Here is an 18,181-nt window from a genome sequence, read left to right on the forward strand (position 1 = left end):
TCAGCTTGATAAAAACAGAACAACACATAAAATGGACACAAGGGTGAATCGATCACACACACACACACGTTCTGGAATGAGCTGACATGCCATCGCTCCGATCTGTGCTGCAGTCGTGTTTGACGTTTGCAGCAGATGCTATTCAATCACTCTGTCTGATTCATTTAGAGAAAACATACACACAATTAGTTTGCAAGTTATACAGGTCTGAAGGTTTGTCATAGCAAAACGTCTGTAGTCAACAACAATACAAGTGAGATTGACATGATTCTCACAGCAAAATCGAATCAGTTCTAAACAAACTCCATTATTTGAAAAATGTTAAATATTAAAAAAATAATGCATAATAAAATCAAAAATATACTATGAATTATAAATCAAAAAGTATCTTTGAAGTATTTCAAAATTAAACCATGTTTATTTACATTTGTAATAATTCATTGCTATATATATATATAGTCTCAGCGCGTTGACTGTTCAGAGCAGATCGCGACTCAGAATCAACGGGGAAATCGTGCGGCGGCGGGACATGCTTTTACATCAATGAGAGGTGGTGTACAGATGTAACTGTGTTAAAGAAGATGTGCTGTTCAGATCTAGAAGTGCTCTTCATTAACTGCAAGACGTTCTATTCGCCGCGGGAGTTTTGCTCATTCATTCTCGTCAGTGTCTACATTAATCCGCAAGCACACGTGATCTCCGCTTTACAGAAACTCGCTGATCAGATCACCAAAACAAACAACCAAAGCAAAAAAAAAAAAAAACTGAACAAAAATAAAAATGAAGTAAACAATACTTGAAGTGTTTCAGGTCTATATATATATTCAAAATAAAATAATATAAGTAAAATAAAACTGCTGCAAGTACTTCTCTTAAGACAGACTACAAACTTAAGACATGGGAATTGCTTTCATGTTTTGGAAAAAAAATGAAGATGGACTTGATAAAGATGCCCTGAATGTTGACACTGTATAACATTAACACTGGTATTTAATCCAGTATCAACTTAGCACCAAAGTACAGAAACTTCTGACATCTTTACACATTTGTGCATTAGCTGCATTATTTCCAAAACACATGAAAGCGATGGCCACGTAATCTCCTGACAGTTCCTCTCTGAAGAGCCCAAACACATATCTTCATGCGGTAAACCTCCTCCTCAGGAAGAGCTGACTGCACTGTTTCTGCGTGAGGTGGAAAGTAGCCGATGTCAGAGTGATGAATGTGCGATCAGAAGAGGAGCACCAAAACACAAACACACAACACAAGCTCTGAAACTCTGACGCCACTGTAAACGTGAGTTTGCTTTCCATCAGTGCTGCAGAGGTCACCAGTAACTAGTGTTTGCCATCCGTGAGCCTCGTCTGTCCTATTTCCCTGCTCTCAGCGGAGCCGGGTTTATTTATATGAGCTGACACAGGAAATCACCTGTTGATCGCTGACAAACCATGTCCCTCAGGAAGAGCTGCGTTAAAAACACACTCCTTCTGTTAGCTCACTCACCGGGGAGAAGCTTTTTCAGTCGTTTGTGCACGTGACGTCACTCCAGAGACAGAAAATGAGCGATGATTTCAAATCAAACAGCGTGTGTAAAGTAACAAGCGGTTTCCCTGAAGGAAGAAAAATCCATGTGTGGACAGGAATATGTATGATTTTTTAAAGATATTAATACTTTTACTGAGCAAGGATTCTTTAAATTGATCAAAAGTGACAGTAAAGTAATTTACAATGTTACAAAAGATTTCCATAAAAAAAAAGAGAGAGATCATGGTTTCCAAAAAAATATGAAGCAGCACAACAGTTTTCAACATTGATAATAATTAGAAATTGATTTCTGAAGGATCATGTGACACTGAAGACTGGAGTAATGATGCTGAAAATGCAGCTTTGATAACATGAATAAAGTACATTTTACAATATATTAAAATAGAAAAGTTATTTTAAATAAAAAAATATATATATTTCACAACTTGTGTCAAATAAATGCAACTTTGGTTAGCAAAAGAGACTTTTTTTCTTTTTCTTTTCTTTTTCCCCAAAAGTTTGAACAGTAGTGTATGTTAAGATCAATAACTAACGTCATTTACCACACACCCATGAAAAACGTCACAAAATGCTCTCTAGTTTCTTCATTAACTTGGCTACCTTTTATCAGTACTGTGAACATTGTGACAAAAGTTGAAAATAAATAATTAAGTACTTCGGTTTGGCGTTGTTTTCATATACATATATAGTATAAATGTATCAGTTTATAACAGTCTTTCATCCGTACTTTACCGTCTACACTCGACCGTCCTATTAAAAAATAAATAAAACTAAAAAGCTAATTAAATGGCACAAATAAAAAGTTTAGAAATGAAATAATGTTAAAAATAAAAAAAATATATATATCAAAAAGTCAATTTATAACTATACTAAAGTTTGACTTATGATCCTCATTGATTTTATACTCAATTACTCCCTCTGTAGTGAATGGGTGCCGTCAGAATGAGAGTCCAAACACCTGATGAAAACATCAAAATAATCCACACCACTCCAGTCCATCAGTTAACATCTGGCATGAGTCCTCTATCAATAGCATTGCTTTCTCCAGTGGAAAAGACATCTGGTCTGGAGAGAAACCTGCACAGATCAAGCACCACAACATTTCTAAACAAATATAAGGGTAGATTTTGATGTGAGAGACAACAGGAGATGGACTTTTTCATTGGATGAAGTGTTATTATGGATTATGGACTTTTTAGCCAGAAGTGATGGTTTGAAGTAACAAAAAAAACACTTAAACGATGGACTTGTTTGTTACAAACACACAGCTTTTCTCTCCACAAGACATTAACTGATGGACCGGAGTGGTGTGGATTACTTGTGGATTATTGTGATGTTTTTATCAGCTGTTTGGACTCTCATTCTTACGGCACCCATTCACTGCAGAGGATCTATTGATGAGCAAGTGATGTAATGCTAAATTTCTCCAAATCTGATTAAGAACAACTCATTTACATCTTGGATGGCCTGAGAGTGAGTTAATTTTCAGCTAATTTTTTGGGGGTGCACTATTCCTTTGAATGCAAATAATTATTTTTGTTAGTATTATATTGTAGCCAAATATTCAAAACTGTAGTTTATTTACTAGTAGCTTTGATCTTCATAATGTGCATTAATGTAGGTTCCCCAACACTGATGTATGTTATAATCAAATAATATTCAGGCTTAGTAAAATTTTCATACAAAAACCAAGAATAAATGAACGCTTTGACCTCAGCCGCCTTAAAATGACCCGTCGGATCTCAGAGATCTTCTCTCTCCCACAGGAGGAAACTTTCTGTAATGAGATGGGAACAATCTGTCGACGCTCCGGCTGCCATGTTGTGTTTAATGGTATCACAGATTGTGCAAGCCAAGCGATACTCTACAACAATGATGCTGACGCAGACAGACAGATGCCAAACGCTGATGGTTACGAGGCTCTCGCTCGACACGTGCAGATAAAACACAGCCGTTAATCAGATCCACCGACCACCTTTGATGAATAATCTGAGCACGCTAAAGCTGATGAATGACTGGAAAAAAGAAAGATGGAGATAAAGAAGAAGCGATGGCAGACGGATCACCGATCAGACACAGATATCATACTAGCATAAGTCTAGCTCACATTACACATAAATCTAGTCAAGAAACGCCCATTTCCATTAGAACAGATCATCTGACTGACATGAGAAATCACCAACTGCTGCTCACTTTATCCATCTAATTTGTAGGAGCGAGTAAATCTGGAGTCAAATACAATCTATCAATCAAGACCATGAACTAGAGATCTACCAATTATTTTTTAGTAACCGATACAATACCGATTATTTGCATGTTTGTGTGCTCCACAAGTGAAATACGGCACATAACCGATATTTATTTATTGTTTCATGTATGTTTTTGACACACTGTTTTGACACTTGTAAACTTGTTTTATTTCCAACAACATGCACTCATTCAAGGCTTGTTTAAATTTATATAGTTACATCTTTGGGATATGACTTGACAGATTACGTGAATGTGAGTCTGTTTCGATTTCGGAGCACCAAACTTAAACTACATATCAAGCATTTATTACCTCATTTGTGCATTAATGGCAGTTATGATAAATAAAGTTATGGCGGTCTTGATTGCAATTCTAAAAATGCCTAAAAGATGGTGTGGCTCCGATATTACAAAACCGATATTTGATTATGGAAAAATGCTTAAATATCGGGAAAAAATGTAAAACCGATTATCGGTTGAGCTCTATCAAAAACCAAACCAAGGATTTTTCATAACTTTCAAACGAGGCTTTGTACAGTCAACATTAAAATTTTGCCTTTGCTTTTTAGTTAAAAATGACAGATTATTGGGTACCGATCATTATCGGCACAAAAATATTTGAACTGAGCTGCAATTTACACTTTTAGAGAAAGCCACTTTCAATTCATATGTGCATAAGATATGATGCACAATGAGCGATATGAGCATTATGATGCTAATGGATACTACAAATACAATAGTTCCTTGTTAGTTCATACTGTTTGAACTACTGAGAAGAAATACAGCTTTTTAGTTTTGAAAATATTAATAAACATGGAACTGTATTGTAAAGTGTTTCCCATTTGACTGTAGGCTATTATATGAGTTCATGTTGTTACAAACAGAACCTAAATGCACAAAGTATGAACATTTAAGGTCAAACATACTATATTTATAAATAAACATTTTAGACAAAGTCTTGAACAAATGAAACATGTTTTACTCATGAAAACACAATACATTTGAAAACAGAATAAGCTTGATGGAGAATACGGTCAGTTGTCTGTAATATGGTGAACAAATTTAATTTTTTTCTGCTAAAAACGCACATGTGCACATCTCTTATTATTCAAGATGGAATATTTTATTATTCAAGCTGGAAATTTTTTTCATTGTATAGAACATTTTTATGTGGTCAGCGTTCAATTTATATAAAACGCACATAAGAGTCAAGAGGTTTTGTGTTTTAAGTTGATCTTTTGTTGTATAAAGTTGTTGTATTTGCATGTTTTTAAATTATTTTGGCTTTATTTCATTATTTAAATGTCTTATTGGTTTTTATATAGAGAAATGTTTTCACTTTTCACTTATTTAAGAAATTCACTTATTCAAGCCTTTGCATTAAATGCTTATTTTGAAATGTTGCATAATCTATATAATTTCATATAAAGTAACTATATCTAACTACTGACACAACCTCCCAAACCTTATTGCTTAAAATACTGACCAGGACTCCACAAACACCTGCAAGCACTCTGAGAAAAACACGCTGTCCTGTTTGAGGGAGTAATGGAGCTTGAGAGAGAATCAGAGAGTGACGGAGAACTATCACATACAGGAATGCATTACGAAGAAACGCGTGCGATTCAAGATGCAAAAGCAGCACATATTAAAGCAGCTCAGAGCTTATTACATGTTCAGTTTCACACAGAAACCAATTTACTTTCCATTGATCGCTTTTCAGGCAATTAGATTTCCATCGACACCAGAGCGAGAGAGCTTGGGTCAGTGGCGCTGTCGACGCTTCAGACATGCGAGCGTTTCGCCCGGCGCTCACTCCTTCCGGATAACAAATAACTCTCCGCCACGCATGAAAAAATCCCCCGGCCTCAGCTTATGTATCCGTCTTTATTTCCGATATTAGCGCTTTCTTTCTGCAAACTTGGCTGATTTTCTAAATTGCGTGTTATCGACTGATCCAGGCAGGGCCTGCGGGGCGGCGCGTGGAGCCGCGCCAGCGCTTGTAACCATTAGTCTGTTCAAAGGCCCGGGCACAGATCCACCACGGCCCTTACCGCTGCAAACGGAAACCCCGATACCCCAGAACCACACCGGCTCAGAGATCTGACCCATGCCAGTCGCTCAAGGTCAGACGGGCTGAACGGGACACACGCGAGCGTTCAACCACAGACCAAACTACCCGAGCCCCTCCTGAGGATTGACGCTGCGGTGATATCGGGGTATCCGTTTCCCCGTGGGTCCCTGGGAAAAGCCGATCCCAGAAACTCACGTTTCACATTCGGAGCGCCAGAGCTAATCCAGTAAAGTTACCCAGAGGAGGGTTTTCTTGCTCTTCCAGACCTCATGAGACTCAATGCAGGACTCATTTACGAATCAATTTATCTCAGATGTTACTTCTAGAGACACAGGCCTAAAAATGAGTTAGTAGGTGTCATACATTAAAATGAATGCGAATAGCAGCTCGGATCATTTGATCTTGGGTAGCTATTATTATATTCTGAGCTCATTAGTATTCGTACATATTATTTACATATGGTTTGTACATTTGCATGCAAGCCAAATCGCATAATATTAATATACTAACAAATGTAATATGCACACGTTTAGAAACACAAAAATCAATAAAAATAGAAATATATTTATAAAGTTATATTTTACTATTATATCAATCTTTTGAGCCCCATAGCTATAAGATATAAAACATAAATAATAAAATACAAAAAACTGTACAGTTACAATAATTTGGCCTACAATACTCTATTAAATATGTATTTTACAGAACATTTATTTAATTTTAAATGTTAAATGTCCAATTTAAAATAAATAAATATATTTCATATTTTTATATGGCACCATAAATCACAAAACAATTAAAACTATAATATCGACTTTTATATACAATTATATAAGTTGCATTAATTGTACTTACAATATACAATTACATACATTTTAATTCTACCCATAATATACTTATTACCTTGTACATATTTTATAAAACATAACTTATTTAATATTTGAATATTACATTTTGAAAAAAAAATCTTAATATTTTTAAAGTTTTTTTTTTTTTTTTCCGTTTTTTATGGCTCCATAAAGCACACAGAACAGATTTACAACTATAATACATTAAATTATAATATCAAATTAGGTTAATTTGTGTAAAATAACGAAAATCCTGAAATACAGGGGACTTTAGCAAATCTCTCAATTTGCTATCATCATTTCTGTCAAGAAGAACCTAGAAAATGAGAAATTAAAGATTTCATCTGCAATTCTTCTTTGCTATGAGTGAAGCTTGTACACGGATGTTTACAGGTGCAGGACTTTCAACTTTAACCGCGGTGGATTTTGACAAATGCCTCTCAACCCCTCGCGCTCTTCAGACAAATGTAACGCTTAAACTCAAACGCTTAATTTCCGCCTCTGTTGACTGCGAGCAGCGGCCATTAATCAGCGTGGCGTTTGGAGCGCGGCACTTGAGCGTGTGCTAACAGCCAGATGCTGGCGGCTGTCGGCTCAATCCATCAGCCGTGATTGGAGAACGAAAAGGTTCAGGAATTTCGAGTCACACCCACGTCGAGAGAGTAATTGCCCGCCGCGGTGTGCGTTGAGGTGTTTTACCGAGACACCAACCCTCTGCTTTGCATTCTGGGTATTATTCAAAAACATCTTGCCTTCAGATGACCGATTATGGAGGCCAAGCTCCGCCCCCTTCTACAAAGGCGGGGTTTACAGTATGGTAATGCATGCGGTTTAATAATAGTAGAGACAAAACACTAATCGCATGCAAAAAGAGACTTGTTTTTAATAATACCCAGAATTCAGAAAGTTGCCATTTTATAACAAACAGTGGAAGCACCCATTGGTTGAGATTCAAGTGGCTTTTATGACATCATCTGAAGAGGAAAGTCGTTTCAGTGGTGACGAAGTGTAAATTTTGACTGCAAGTATTACTACTAGCAACTAGCAAACGATATTTAGTCACTTCCACAAACCAGAAGCATTCTGGGTATTATTCAAAAACAGTTCGACTTCAGATGAAAAACATTCAGAGGTCAAACTCCGCCCCCTTCTACAAAGGCGGAGCTTAGAGTGAGGTAATGAATGTGGTTCTGAGCGAGGTTTAATGATAGCAGAGACAAAACACTAATCACATAAAAATTAACACCTAGAATCCAGAAAAAAGTTGGCATTTTATACAAGATGAACAGTGGAAGCACCCATTGGCTGAGATTCAAGTGGCCTTGATGACATCATCCAAAAAAAAAAAAGGAAAGTCGTTTGCTAGTTTGATACCTGCAATTCCTGTGAAATCAATATTGACTATTCTTCACTTCTGAAGCGACTTTACTCCTGAGGTGATGTCATCAAGGCCACTTGAATCTCAACCAATGGGTGCTTTTGCTGTTTCACTGGTATAAAATTAGTTTCCCTATCCAATCAGTTCCTGATGCATAAAAATGAATCCTGACTGTGAAATATACAGTACAGAAGTTGAACAGGTTGTAAATGACGTTTCTTGTTGATTCAACTCCATGTTTTTCAGGGAAACGGTCGATTAATTCACTAAAGTCAGTCATTTAGGATCAAAGCATCTGCTAAATGATTTCTCGCTTCCTTAAAAGAGCTGTGTTAGCAATTAAGAAGCTCAATTTGCACGGCTCTATACTTGTCCAATCATATTGCGTCCTCTACTGAAATGGATTATGATTGGCTCATACGGTTTTGATTTCATTAGCAGCAGCAATGAAAAAGCCAAATTTGTGCTTCCAAAGCAATTAAGATAAAAATGCTGAACTTTAAAAGTAAACACCATTGAAAAAAAAAAAAAAAAAACAGGCCAATGTGAACGATATGTGAAATGAATGTGAAAATAATGATTATGTGAGTTCTGGAGAACATGAAACATCTGTCTGCAGCATTTACACCAGTTTGAAGCTAGCTATTGATTGTATGTGAACTCAAAGAGATATTAGTTTTCCGTACAAAACATTTTTTTTTCAGCATTTACGATTCATTTACTATTCAGCAAGGACGTGTTACATTTCTCAAAAGCGACAAAGTCATTAATAATGTTACAAAATATTTATATTTCAAATAAATGCTGCTCTTTTGAACTTTCTATTTATCAAAGAATCCTGAAAAAAAGTACTATGGTTTCCACAAAAATATGAAGCAGCACAACTGTTTTCAACATTGATCATAATCAGAAATGTTTCTTGAGCAGCAAATAAGCTTATTAGAATGATTTCTGAAGGATCATGTGACACTGAAGAATGGAGTAATGATGCTGAAAATTCAGATTTGATCACAGAAATAAATAACATATATTCAAATAGAAAACAGTTATTTGAAATTGTACTAATATTTCACAATATTACTGTATTTTACTGCATTTTTCATCTAATAAATGCAGCCTTGATGAGCAGAAGAGACTTTGGTTAGCTTTGCACTTACATTTTCTTTATTCTATAGAATAGAATAGAATAGAATAGAATAGAGAGCTGAGCTCTTTGCATTGGTGTGTGTGGACACGTCGAGCGCCGGCTGCTTGTTACCAGTCACCTCTGTCTGTGGCGGGTCACGAGGTCGGCGTGTAGCGGGTCACAGTGAACATGATCCGGCGCACAGCGTGACCAGAGAGCACTGATGAATACTGCTGCCGCTCATGTTTACCAGACTCAACTCTGGCCGTGGGCCGTGCCAGGCATACAAACATCTCTCATGAACACTGGAGACACACAGCGGCTTACCCTACTCACACACTGACAACAACAACAGCTGATCACCATTCAGCATGGACACAAGCAACCACGTCACACCGATAAATATTCATACACTACTGTAAGCTGGGGATCGGAAAGAAGTTTATATTCTCCTATAAATTATGAAAAATAACAGACATCTCAGCTGTCAAACAATAAAACACATTGACACTAAATCCATATAAAACATGCACATATGTAGCTAATAATCAAAAATTACATACAATATGACATACACACTGAATATGCAGTAAGGCAGTACACCAGTATTGAGACATACCACTACATAATAAAATGATGCCTTCATGACAAACTAGGGGGTTGTGGGTAATAACAGGCAGTTATTATAATGAACTAAAACTAAAACCTTGAGCTTAACTTATTTCAGCTATAGTTTTTCCATTTCATATGTTCGCTTAGGTTAAGTTTGAAGTACTAAAATAATTACAACTAAACAAAATAAAACTAATAATATAATAAAATAAACACTGAAAAAAATTAAATGACAAAAACAGCAAAATTATCAAAACTAACTCAAATTAAAAAAGGTTATAAGTTCATAATTACATTTCTATTTTCACTTTAATTTGAGTTAGTTTTCGTAATTTTACTGTGTTTTTGCCATTTTTATATTTTCAATGTATATTTGATTATTATTTATTAGTTCTAGTTTTACTTGGCAGCTAGCTAAAATTAAAAAAAGGTATGAGTTCATAATTACATTTCTATTTTCACTTTAATTTTAGCTAGCTGCCAAGTAAATAAACTAAAACAAACAATCAAACTACTACAAATGAAACTAACTAAGATATAAAAATAAAACCGAATTCCAAACATCAACAAAACTAGTAAATGAGTGAAATAACACTGCATGCAGACTCCTTCAACACACAAAGATTTGAGATGCACTAAATGTATTCTCTCCTACTATAAATTATGAATAATTAGGATCCAAACTCACTCATTTTTAAAACCAAAGTTACACTGGATTGCAGCATAACACTTCAGAGCCCTTCATGAACTACTGTACACTTTCAGCCATTTACAGAAAAAGTAGAGTCAAATATAATTACGTAACTAAATTAACAGCTCCACCTTTGCTCAGGAACAGATTTGCTCTCATGTAGGGTCACAGTCCTGTTCCTCAAACTGCACATGCACTTACAGCTGAAGCATCTCATTAAGACTACATGCCAGGAGCACAGAGCCAGACAGGAAGTCCGTCCGTCACATTTAGAGCACTTACATCCAATAACCGCTCCATCACTGGGAACATGATACCGTGATGAACGTACTTGCATTCTGAAGCCTGTAAATGCTGCTGAAGCTGAACCCGGGTGACAGAAAGCTACTCACACGTGCTAATCTATCCGCTCGCGCTCAAGACTAGTCCCTCTGGCTGACCAGCTTAACTAGTTTCATATCAGCTCGAATGCTTTCAGACATACGTGTTTTAATTAGGAAACTCATATCTAGTGACGTGACTGCAGGCCTCAACAGCAAAACATCTCTTTAAAGGGTGAAGATCTTGCTTTTTTTAAATGAAAGAGTTTGATGGGATATTATGTACTTTTAAGGTTCCTTGGTAAAACATTTACTTAACAAAAACAGACCCTTTCAATCATGGGCAAAGTGAACACTGCAAACAAAGAAATAAATACATTTTCCATTCTTAACTAATTCTCTTTTTCCCCAGTTAAAATATCTTTAAAAAGTGAGATAACTTTACTTGAGAAGTAAGACTTAAAGCTTGTTTTTAGAGAATGCATGTTTAATGTACTGCATTTAGATTTTTTTTTTTTACTTGTTTCACTGTAAAACACAACAAGTTAATTTAAACAGTTTGAAGAAACAGCTTGACTTAGATTATTTAAGTTAAAAAAAGGAATGTGAAAGAGTCCACCAAATAAATAAATATAAATAATTTAATGTTTAATGTTTATTGCCATTTCTTTCCGTTTTAAATATGTCTATTTAGTTTTCATTATTTATTTATTTCAATTTTATTATGTTTTGTTTTTTTATTAACTCATATTAAACTAAGTGAAAATGAGAAATGTTGCTTGGGCAACAGGCTGAAATTAAGTTTAAGCTTCTTCATATTTCTCGAGTCCACCAAATAAATAAATATAAATAATTTAATGTTTAATGTTTATTGCCATTTCTTTCTGTTTTAAATATGTCTATTTAGTTTTCATTATTTATTTATTTCAATTTTATTATGTTTTGTTTTTTTATTAACTCATATTAAACTAAGTGAAAATGAGAAATGTTGCTTGGGCAACAGGCTGAAATTAAGTTTAAGCTTCTTCATATTTGAGTTTCATTTCAGTTAATGTTTATGTTACTTCAAGTAATATATTTTTAAGGTTATTTTTAGTCAATTATACTAACCCTGACTCCAACACACTGTGTAGCTAAAACAACTAAATTGAGTAAAACCATTAAAATTAGAAAGAATAAATTAGTTTGAATTATCTAATAGCTATCAACTGCACATATGCATGTACTTGCAAACAGTGCAGTTTTTCAAATAACACAACATGCAGCATAAAATATATTAATCTTAATCTATTGAGCTCACATTACTTTTTTTTCTGTTAAGTGCAATGAACTTGTTTCATTTAGTAAATTTCACCAGTCCGGTGAGACTAAATATACTTGCAATTAAGGTAATTTATGAAAACAAGTTTTAATATCTCATGCTTCTTCAAGTAAATGTATCTTGTATCAATATTTATATATTTTTTTATTATAGTTAAAGGTGGGGAAGAATCATTAGAAACCAAATTACGACTGTTTTTAGTACAAGAAACATTACAAATGCACATCAGGACTGAAGAAAACGTCAAGCTGCTGAATGAACTCCTCAGACAGCAGTGATGTGACTGACTCAGAGGAGAGAAACACCAGCCGGGGTTTCCCTGCATCCCTCAGCCTCCTCTAAATGAAGAACAGAGAGAAATCTTTGGGCTGAATGAGAAAGTCTCAGTGCTGCAGTTGCTGTGAGAGCAGATTTATGGGGCCCTCTAATGGGCTCTACAGAAAAACCCCTCGCCAGCACGGCTCTCCGTCCACTCCTCCTCTTCACACACACACGCGCGAGAGGTTAAAGACACACAGCAGTATGACACAGCGCTGGATTCATGGGTCAGGAGCAGCTCCAGACTCAATCTGTGGAGTTTATCACATTTGCGGTGCTGATTTAAGAGGATAAATATGGAGAATTCTGCTCGCATACTAAAATCAGAACTGAAAACACACATCACATTTGCCAAAACTATTACAAACTTTAGATTCATCTAGTGCTACATGCTAGTGTACTTCAAATTAACAAAATTAACTTCAAGCATTTAAAACAAATGATAGTATGCTTCAACAACTGAACAGTTCACTTTTAGCATGTGTTTAAATAAACAAATTATATGTATATATATATATATATATATATATATAATAGTGCACTTCTACAAGTAAACTAAGCGTAATAAGTAAATAAATAAATAAATAAAAATAAATGCACGTGTATTTCTACACAAACAAAAAACAAAACAAATAAGTGAATGAATTAACGAACAAATGAACGAATGAACGGATGCTAGTGATCTAAATAAAATACTAGTGTTTTTTTGACAAGTGAACTAAAGTAACTTAGAATATGCTTTTAATACATAAATGCTAGTGTACTTCTACACGTAAACAAAATTGAGCATAATAAATCAAAATTAATAAAATGAATGTTGATAAATAAATAAATATTGCACATCTACAAGTAAACAAAATTGCTTTATATAAATCACTTTAAGGCTGTGCTTGTAATAAATAAATAGTGGACTTCTATAATCGAACACAATTTTTATTTGCCAAACAAATGAAGTACAAATCAACAAAAAAAAAATATATATATATTTTGTTATTAAAAAGTGCATGCTTTTAATAAATAAAGGAGACCTATGAGACAAAAAGCTGATTCTTACATGAATCATACATATCTGCTGTATAAACTTAAATCGCGTTTGGTCTCGTACTGTATCGCGTACCTTGTCAGTGTCGTGCGCTTTGCTTGGCCATTTGTTGTGATAAACAGGAAAGTGTGTTCAAGCGCCAGCAAAACACAGTGTAAAGAAATACTCTTTGTGAGAAGCAGTCAATCAGCAGAAGTTAAAAGCTGCTTGTAAGTGTATTTATTTATTGTCTCAGTGTTTAGCGCAGGCACATAAGTATCGCTTCTGAATCATTCTCTTTCCTACTACTTGTTCCCCTTCTGTTTTCAGTTTTTATAACCAATTCCAGATCCCTACTATAATAAATATATATATATATATAAATATATAAATATAAATATAATATAAACTGCACGTTTCCTCAGTATGTGTGTGTGAAGGCAGCTTCAGTGTAATGAATAAATGCTAGAGTTTCCTTATAAACACAGCAGTCAATACAACACAGGAATATAAATCAAGCTCTGCTGCCTGCTGACAGATATTCAACACCATCAATCCTGACAAACACACACACTCAGAAGTAACACACTGCAAGTATGTGCTGCTGTTGTGTGTACTTAACATGTTCCTGCAGCAACAGAGAAAGCGACATGTTCTTACGCTACAATATGAACTGCTTTCTGAAATCAAGCTTATGTAGCTAGAATCTCTCTTTATGCAACAAGAATGCAATGCTATTAACAGCAGGGATGTCAAACATACTGCTACTTTGATCCCAAATAGATAGAAAACAAAGATACATGAACTCTATTTGGTTACTGCATTTTAAATAGATCTCTTTACTGACAGTTTACTGGGGTGCGTGCTTGAGAAACACATGCAATTAATTGAGAATATTAGCATGAACATGTTAATATTCATATAAATAAATGTAATATAATAATGTACTGGTACAAATAAAGCAGTGTTATTTTGTATATCAATTTTTTTTATATTTTTAATTTGTATATATTTTGTTTGTTTTCATTTTAAAATGAGAGTTTAGCAATGTTGTGATATATGCTCAATTGCATCAGTGTTATTTTAGTATAACTGATACACTACTATAGGTGTATTTTTTTTCAGTTTAACTTTACTTAAAAGTTTAGTAATTTTGTGGTGTGTTTGTGATTTGTATTAGTATTTCTTTATTTTATAATCTGTCTATATACTGTAGATTTGATTACGTTTTAGTTTATTTACTTTCAGTACCTTAATCAAAAATGAGAAATGTTGCCTTGGCAACTAGAGTGATGGCCAAAATTTTTAGAACACCTGACAGATCTGAAAATATTGACCTTTTTGGCATCCAAAACATGATTTCATTTCATAATGTTCATCAAACATGCAGATGGTTGCTCTGAGCAAAACAAATATCCTACTGTTTTTATCCACTTTTAACTTTGATATTTGGTGTGTCCACCTTCCGCAGCAATTACAGCAGCACATCTCAGAGTCAATATATTTCCTGAGAACGCAGAGAACAGTGTATGATGTTCTGTGTCAGCTCCGTCATGCGGATACATTTTCTACGTTGTTTGTGCTTTGATTTGAACGAAAATAACGTATCCGTGTGGTGCGGCTGACACAGAACATCATACACGGTTTACATCTAGCTGATACTCTCCAAAATGGCGCCAGGGTGATGCGGAGGAGACTAATTGTTGAATAAAGTTTTTTTTTTTTTTTTTTTTGCGCACAAAAAGTATTCCCGTAGTTCTTGAGGGTTTGGAATAACATGAGAATGAGTAATTAATGACAGAATTTTCATTTTTGGGTGAACTAACCCTTTAATAATTTTGGTCACCACTGTACTTGAAACAAAATACGTTTGTGTGTTTATTTCAGTTAATGTTTATTTTATTTCAAGTAATGAAAATGTTTTAGTTGACAATGATAACCCCGAATTGCATATTAGTTTAGCTGTGATATTAAAGAGAACTGTGAAATTTCATTAACTACTAAAATATGGTGACATCCCTAGTTAGCACAATTAACACAATTAATAAAAACAAAATAAGCTTCTTTATTCTAGTATAGAAATATCAAGGCAACAACAAACACCCTCAAAAACAGAAAGTGTGCTTGTGAGAAAAAGTGTGTGCGTAGAAAGTGAGTTTAATTGGGTTTTGAGGCCAAGTAATAACCACTTAAGTTTGCAAATAAGCTCCTGGTAGTTTGATAAATGTGCTTAATTTAAAAATAACCTTGTTACTCTGATTTAAGCGAGGAAAAGCAGGGAGATTTTGAGCCTATTTACAGTTATTAAGCAGCCGATGAGGGCGACAAAATGAAGCCTGTCCAGATATTCACTACAATTCATCAATTACTCAAATGCGCAGAAACCTTCGAAGGGATCCAGCACATTTCACCGAGAGCCCAAACACACCGGAGGGCCGAGCCAGATATTAGCTGATTTGTCTTACAGAAAACCTCAACGCAGTTTCATGCAAATGCAGCATGCGAGTGTTTGCTCTCCGCACTGACCTGCCCAGAGGGGAATATCCATGAACTGAGCAGCTTTATGAAGAAGGTCTCTGTGCTCCACACACACCGTTCCTGATCCTAAAACAAACACACACACAACAGGGATAAATCATGTGCTTTAAGTTTGTTAGCTTGGCATTGAAAATGGTCAACATGTGACCGAAAAGTTTGCCTTGTTTTACTCAGTAAATTGCTTATATTGCTTTCATCTCACTTGTTGACTCTTTGATGTTTGAGTGTGCGGACTTTTTTTCATGCTCTTCACCTTTAAGTGTAAACCACATGCACTGAATTATTTGCACTACTGTTCAAAAATGTGAAGTCGGTAATGTTTTTAAGTCTCTTCTGCTCATCAAGGCTGCATTTAGGTGTGCACAAATACAGTCAAAACAGCAAAATTGTGAAATAATATTACAAATCAAAATAACCACTTTCTATTTGAATATACTGTAAAAAACAAACAAATGTATTTCTGTGATCAAAGCTGAATTTTCAGCATTATTACTCCAGGCTTCAGTGTCACATGATCCTTCAAATGCATCTCTACTGAATCTATTTACATGCCCAACCAAAGACCATGTGTTCAAATTTTGTTTCTCATGTATAATGTAGTTGCGTTACATAATTTACGCATGCATTGTGAGCCAAGCGCCACTTTGCAAAGCATTTCTGTGCACTAATGTTTTGTGTGACGGAGGCTGGCGTGAGGCCGTCATGCACGTCTCCTGCTCTTAACCCCTTAATGCGAGTCATTAATCTGTGTATTGCTTATTTGAGCAGCCGTCACTGCACTCCTGAACACACAAAACAAACCGAGGAAGAGGAAGAAGGGTACCGATCCGATGCTACTTCACAATCTGACATATTTAAAGGAACAGTTCACCCAAAAATGAAAATTTGCTGAAAATGTACTCACCCTCAGGTCATCTAAGATGTAGATGAGTTTGTTTCTTCATCAAATTTTTAATTAAAAAAAAAGAATAATAATAATAAAAATCAATCAATCAAGCAACCGTGAATGATCACATTTTAAAATGTATATTAATGGGTCAAAGACGAAAAACATAATAAGTGTAATATAATAAACATAATAAACATAAAAACAATAAGTGTAATACTGCTTTAAATTATTGTTGTTTTTCCCAATTATTTTTTTAAGTTTTCGGTTTAATTTAATTGCAATTTTGTTTTTGTTTTTCAGAGCAAAAAAAATACTAATTAGTTGTAATTTTACATTTTTTTTTAAATTTGCCACTCTCCTAGTTTTTGCCCAATTGTCAGTAAGAATTTTTTACTAATTTAATTAAAACACAATAAAAATCTAATATGCTCCCTTATTCATTTATATATTTTAATATGTACAAGTCAGAATAAGCATGTTGTTTGAATTTTTACATAAATATTGTGTTACACTGAATGACAATGTAACGTTATTTCAACCCAATTAATTTATTCTCCAAAAACTTATTTGAAACCTTGAAAGTAGACACTTTACTTGCATTTAATGTATTTTCTATGGACATAAAATCACTTTTGTAAATTTCTTTTGATGCAACATCTTAACATCTTTGACCAAAAAAAAAAAAAAATGAATAAAATAAAATCTAAACAAAATAACACAGCTGACATGTGAAACTATGAAGCCCTGCAGGGCATTATGAAAAAGTGTTTCATCGATGAGAATCATATTACTGTGATAAAGGACAGATTCACGGCTGGACCGAATCGATTCTGTCTACGGCCGCGTCCACACACACACATACACACACACACCCTGCGTTAATGAATCAGCTGCTGCATTGTCAGCATGTGTATAAGACAATGAAGACTCATACTGACACTAGAACTTGTGTATCATATATGTGATGATTAAACAGAAACACAATCATCTGTCTAATCCAGGACTGTTAATACAAAACTTCTGGCATTACAACAAGTATCCTGTTCATTCACATGCCTGAAAAAGAGTATAGGCTAAATGGATTCACAACATCAATGTTCCCTTTCATGGGAACTTCGAACTGCATCCTCTAGGGGTCGCTATGGGGAACGCCTCGTCGTGACCCGTGTCTGAAGCATACATTGAAAAAACACCAACTTGTTGGCCGGCGACAGCCATGACGTCACTACCGGTGCGACTATAGTATAAATAGG

At 34.8% G+C, this 18,181-nt stretch overlaps 1 protein-coding gene across 1 annotated transcript in view; it reads right to left on the bottom strand.

Moving 5' to 3' along the window:
- Positions 1–18,181, bottom strand: part of LOC107695689 (RNA binding protein fox-1 homolog 3-like) — a 304,812-nt gene that overhangs the window by 157,973 nt on the left and 128,658 nt on the right. Inside the window, exon 2 of the mRNA XM_016495693.1 lies at positions 16,028–16,105. The gene's annotated coding sequence lies outside the window, so the exon portion shown is untranslated. The remainder of the gene's footprint in view (positions 1–16,027; positions 16,106–18,181) is intronic.

This window comes from Sinocyclocheilus anshuiensis, unplaced genomic scaffold, assembly GCF_001515605.1.
Source record: "Sinocyclocheilus anshuiensis isolate Anshui unplaced genomic scaffold, SAMN03320099.WGS_v1.1 scaffold1075, whole genome shotgun sequence".
Classification (NCBI taxonomy): Eukaryota; Metazoa; Chordata; class Actinopteri; order Cypriniformes; family Cyprinidae; genus Sinocyclocheilus; species Sinocyclocheilus anshuiensis.